Below are 6,070 nucleotides of genomic sequence, written 5' to 3' on the forward strand. Positions count from 1 at the left end.
ACAAATGAGATTAGGCTCCGCCTACCGCGATCATTTGAAGACAAAAATAAGCCCTCATTGACATTCATGAGCATGAAGATATTCATAATCCGGCCTTTTCATTGGCTAAGAGCGTCATTAATACGCGATTTCCCCGATTCTTTGTCATCGATACTAGTGGTATCGTGTTACAGAAATAATTATTCATTTGACCTCATTACGTCATCTAATTTATTCATTCTGAAACTTTTCTTTCCACACACAAAATGGACCTACGAACACTCCGGTGAGTACGTATAAATTGATATAACCACATTAATTCAGTGGACTATTTACACATTTCACACTGTATTTTGTGGTCTTAGGTTATTTCTTTAACAAATTAGAGAGTTTGCTATCATTCTTCTGTTAAAGGAAAGCAGAATTTGGTCTTTGAAATTGAAGTTAGATTGTCATCGTCGCCCAGTGCAGCCTGTATGTTGCTTGTAGTGTATTTTGTACGGGCTCCTAGCCGGCTGGGAATCGAGAGATAATCGGGCTGGTTTGGTTCACCTCAAACAAGGACCAACCCACGATTGATTAAAACAAGAAGAATGAGGCTTCTTTTTGTACACTGTAACGTTAGATCTACAGGGAGATCTGCATCTATCTTCAGTAGATCGAGACTCAGTCAGGAATAAACTGTGAAGCGGAGTGTGGATGAAAATACGCCTGTCATTGTGTCACTGTCAGGCCTCACTTTGTTTCAGATATCAAATTTATTTTGCATAACTTCAGGCTTCTGCATTTAGCCCCCACCATTTTAACTCTTATTGTTAATGTTATTCATAAATATATAGACTCGGTCTTAGAAATAACATGCTGCTCTGCATGTTTGTCTTATTATCAATACATCTATGACCTAAATCTTCTTAATCCTAGGCCCTACTTACTTTATACTTAGATCTAGGCTACCGTACCGTACTTTACTTTTATTTATTCATTGATGCTATCAAGAGCTAGGCCTACCTAAATAAAATCTAGGCCTAGTCTAACTTATACTTTCCCAACCCTCGATACTTACCCCCAGGGCTTCTGATCTAGGACTAGGTCTGTAATTTAGGCCTAGATCTAGGTCTGGGCCTAAACGACTCCATTTACATGTACGAGTATGACTGTCAGTGGACCAAGGAGTCGGACTAGATCTAGATCTACTCTCGGTCAATAATGGCAATGAAGTCTTAGCCAGGAATAAAAGTCAAAGTCAGACATCAAAAATTTCTAAACCGATATAGGGTTTAGAACCGAAGCTTTACTTTCTTGGTCTAGATAGATCGAGAGTCCATCGTTAGTCTAGATCTATGACCTAATTTAGATACATGAACGAGACTCAATGCTGTGCGACAGCATTGAGTCTCATTGGACTAGATCTATACTTTCTTACAAATAGATCTAGACCTAGTGCATGAGATTATGAAATTATGTTAAAATCTAATGAAATAAGATTCGGAAATAAAAAGATCCAGATTTTTTTTTTTTTTGGGGGGGGGGCAGACGTACATGTAAAAAAATTTAGAGAAACCTAAAATTCAGAAAGCGAGGGCCAGAAGCGACCAATATTACCTAGGGCCGTTAAATGCATTTCCTAAAGTAAAATTGAAGGATGTCATTAGGAGTGGGCTATACATGGGTCAAATATACTTTTTTTGTAATTTCAATATGACAACAGTTTTTTTTTATTCCTTGTAATGTATCTCAACATGAAATGACAATATTTTTTGTCTCGGGTCCGAGAAAAAAGTGTGCCGGGCCAAAATCCAAAATGGCCGCCAAAACCCCCCAAAATCACAGTTTTGGCCACAACTTTTTTATTTGGTCGTCAATTTCTCTGGTTTTGGTGTCTATTCATATGTTTTGGGGGGCAGGCAATTTGTTTTTTCTATAATTAGTACTTTTAAACCATTATTTGTTGAGTTAAAAGGTAATTATACCAAAATTTTCCCATTTTTGTAGCCCTTTTTCAGCCGAAAAGTAGGTTTTATCATCCTGGGGTTCTGGGATATTAAATGGTACGAGGTCGACAATAGCAAATCGCTTCATATAGCTATATTGCTTTTATTCCTCCACTTTGGGTTTTACGGATATTTGTGAAATATATCTTAGTAAATAAAAAAATGTCAATTATCCATTGGGGCTATACATATGTACAATGTACTGTACATACATATTGCACTGCATAAATGCATTGGCCACCATGACAGATAACAAGGCTTGTATAAACTATAGTGTCATAGCAATGAGCTCTCAGGTTTAGAATTAGATGCCTCAGAAATTGAAGATATGTTTTGTCTCAGAAATTGAGGACATGTTTTGTCAAATATGCTAATTCAGGGGGCGGAGAGAGGTAATTTACACTGTAGCTATTCTGGGCCCCGTTGCATAAAAATTTACCATTATGTTAACTTAACTTAATGGTAACTTGCATGCAGTCCTTTATTCTGATTGGCTGTTGATCAGCGTTACCATGATACTAGTAGTTACCTGACCCCATAAACATAGGCCAGTTAGACACTAGAACCAGGTTTTTAAAAAGCCTCCAAATGAAGAAGATATGGCTAAAAATGTGATGTACGTATATATACATGTATGTGATATTTACATGTCAGTGTAATTTACGTTGCTGGTTTCACCTTGTACATCAGCTGAGAAGGAATCAAATTCACAATCTAATTCTAAACCTTTGAAGCTCATTTCTATGACACTATAGTTTATATACAGGCCTTGTCATATGCCATGGTGGTCAATGCATGGATATATGCAGTGTAGTATGTACAGTGCATTGTACACCGTATAGCCCCTATGGATAAATGACATTTTCTTTTATTTGATAAGATATATTTCACAAATATCCGTAAAACCCAAAGTGGAGGAATAAAAGCAATATAGCTACATGAAGCTGCTTGCTATTGTTGACCTCGTACCATCTAATATCCCAGAACCCCAGGATGATAAAACCCACTTTTTTACTGAAAAAAGGCTACAAAAATGGGAAAATTTAGGTATAATTACCTTTTAACTCTACAAATAATGGTTTAAAAGTACTAATTATAGGAAAAACAAATTGCCTGCCCCCCAAAACATATGAATAGACACCAAAACCAGAGAAAATGACCACCAAATAAAAAAGTTGTGGCCAAAAATGTGATTTTGGGGGGGGGTTTTGGCGGCCATTTTGGATTTTGGCCCGGCACACTTTTTTCTCGGACCCGAGACAAAAAATATTGTCATTTCATGTTGAGATAAGGTAAAAGGAACACAAAAAAACTGTTCCCACAGTAAAACCGAAAATCACCCATTTATAGCCCACTCCTAATGTCATGCAATTCTCTTTTTGATGAAGGTTTTCACATTTCAGCTCTTACCCAAACCCCTCCCCCTATACGGCCATGAAAAAGATCACTTCTTATTATTGTTCTCTCCTTTCACAAACAGGTTGAGTTTGAAGAACAAGAAAAACAGTAGAGGTCTACCTATATGGTTCAAGATGATGATCATAAGTGCATGCATCATTTTGCAGATTCTCATCCAGGTATAAAACTTAAACTAACCCATACAAAATTACAGATACATTACATGCATTGAATGTTAACCATGTTTACATTAAATAAAAATAATCTGAGCCACAAAGAGGTAGGATCTGTAATGAATGTACACTTCTTAAATATACAGGCTCTCGAGTCTAAAATAGAACCAATGCCAAAAGTTATGTACCTTGGGCAAATTTATAAAATAAGGTCATGTCCTTGATCTACTAGTAATTAAATGGCCTTTTTATTTCCTATTTGTTTATAAACAAAGCAATATTTATTTTTCATATTTTACCAAATTCATTTTATGCATTCTTTAGTGTGATATTCATATTTCATATTTGTAGATTAACATTTTTTTTTAAATCTTGTTATTTTACATTTTGTCCAATAGGATGATGCAGTTTTACAATTTCCATGGAGGTGATTGATGATGATAAATAATTGGTGAAGTAGGCCTAATAGAACAGCGACTAGACCACAAAGAGAAATACAACCTACAGCAGTTATATGAGTGAGTTAATTAGTGAATATTTTTAATAATGGAGGTTGTTCACATTTTTTTGGCAACAAATAGACCTGCCTTTGAAAAACCCATTTCAATTTTGTTTTTAGATTATAGTTAGTGTCGTTTTTAATCACAGATCAAAATATTCTGTGCAAAAAACATATCAACTTTAATTCTGACTATTTATATAATTTACATATGTTGATTCATATTCATATTTATGAGAAATCTCTGGCATTTTTTCATAGAGTACATGTAGTGATAATGGAGAGTGGTATGTAAACTGCATAGAACAGGTTTAAGTGATATGCTTTATAGAAGTACAAGTTTATAATTAGTAGAAGTAAGATTTCCTGTTATGTGTTGAAGAAACATATATATGTATAGTCTCACTTTTCTTAAAACATTTAAGTTTCATAAATCACGACAATTTTAATTTAAATTCATTGATTTTCTTTCTCTATTTTTTCAATCTGCAGGCCAGGTGTAACAGATGTTTTCATTCAAGAAATCCAACAATTCAACATTGAAGAGTCTGACTTAGGAACCACTTGATGAAGATGGAAAAGGTTTTTTTTTCCAAGTCCAATTTTTCACAAAAAAATAATTATTATCACAACCCCAAAATCATGATGTATGAAATTTCTTGTTGATTTTCATTAAAACTGGTTGCAAAAGGAGAAGCTATAAACATACAAATAGGAGCGGCGGAGTGAAGTTGAAAGTGGGGGGGGGGGGGCATAGGGAAAATGCTGTATTACATGAAATTTTTAAGAAGTTGCGAGCAAGCAAAATTTTGACATTTTTAAAAAGAAAATCTAAAATATTCAGAATGATATATTTCACCCTTTCCTTTTCTCTTTTTTTCTTGGTCGTGATTTTTTTTTTTTTTTTTTTGGGGGGGGCAAGAGTTCTTCAAGCCCCCCTCCATCTGTACGAAACTGCTTATATACCCCACTCATGAATTATTAAACTTAATGCACAAAGGATTTCCTTCATAAGTATATTATCGAAATGAGAATATTGTTTTCTTGTTTCAAAGGGCAATCGTCATGGTGACCATAAAACGGGTCCTTCTCAGGTGAAAGGGGCACAGAACAAGTTCTTTAGGAGCACTTTTCTTGGGTAAAAGGGGGCAGTGATTCGAGAAAGGGCACTTACAAGAAGGCAAGGGGGCACTCTTTAACACATGAAACGGGCCCTCAGATGAAAGGGCACAGAACACGTTCCGGGGGGGGGGGGGGGGCATTTTTGGGTAAAAAAATTGCATACAAGGAAGAGCACTTGGTAACACCTAAAACAGGTTCTCGTCAGGTGAAAGGGACACAGTACACGTTCGTGAGGGGGCATTTTTCTTGCATAAAGAGGCACTTTTCAGTGCTTCAAGAAGTAGGGGGAACTGTGCCCCCCCCCCCCTCCCCAGGATCGCTGCCCCAGCATACAAAAAAATTATTTTGGTTCAAAGTATTAACATACGCTTAAGAAAAAGGTAAAGCTTAATCCTCTGATAATGTGATATTTTTTTATGGCTAATTAATAAAATTCACCACTAACCAGAGAATTCCTTTATGTCTTTCATTTGTGTTCATATAGTATTTGTACAGAGCTAAAATGAAAGGGATTTGGAATTGGCAAAATTGAAAATGAGATGAAGATCGAGAGAGGGAAAGAGTGATGAGAAGTGGGTTGAAAAGAGATGAGAAAGAAATGGAGGGGCACATATGAAGAGATAATTTAGAGGGGGGTGGTAAGAGAGCTAGAATGTGGGAAGTAGGAACAAAAGGGGTGGAGGAGAAATAAGACGAGATTTATTGTAACCAGGAGACAGATAACAAGTGGGAAAAGAAGAAGGAAATATATGAAGAGTTTAGTTGCAAAAGGGGTTAGGACCATTCCGAGAAAAACCAAGTTTTTATTCTCACTTATTGCAATATTCTTATGAGAAACTAAATTGTCATGATGTACAACTCTATCATGTGAACAGTGAACATAAAATTGGGTATAAAAGAAATCTACC

The 6,070-nt window shown here is 35.8% G+C and overlaps 1 long non-coding RNA gene across 2 annotated transcripts; it reads left to right on the plus strand.

Annotated features, from left to right (window-relative positions):
- On the plus strand, nucleotides 1–4,782 carry LOC135155659 (uncharacterized). 2 transcript variants are annotated; one of them, XR_010294825.1, is made up of 4 exons: nucleotides 1–269; nucleotides 3,451–3,547; nucleotides 3,940–4,059; nucleotides 4,533–4,782. It is a non-coding gene; the product is annotated as an uncharacterized LOC135155659 (long non-coding RNA). The 2 variants fall into 2 exon arrangements; XR_010294823.1 differs by having other exon boundaries at nucleotides 1–265.
- The last annotated feature ends 1,288 nt before the right edge of the window (nucleotides 4,783–6,070 follow it).

Source organism: Lytechinus pictus, chromosome 1 (genome assembly GCF_037042905.1).
Source record: "Lytechinus pictus isolate F3 Inbred chromosome 1, Lp3.0, whole genome shotgun sequence".
In the NCBI taxonomy this organism is placed as follows: Eukaryota; Metazoa; Echinodermata; class Echinoidea; order Temnopleuroida; family Toxopneustidae; genus Lytechinus; species Lytechinus pictus.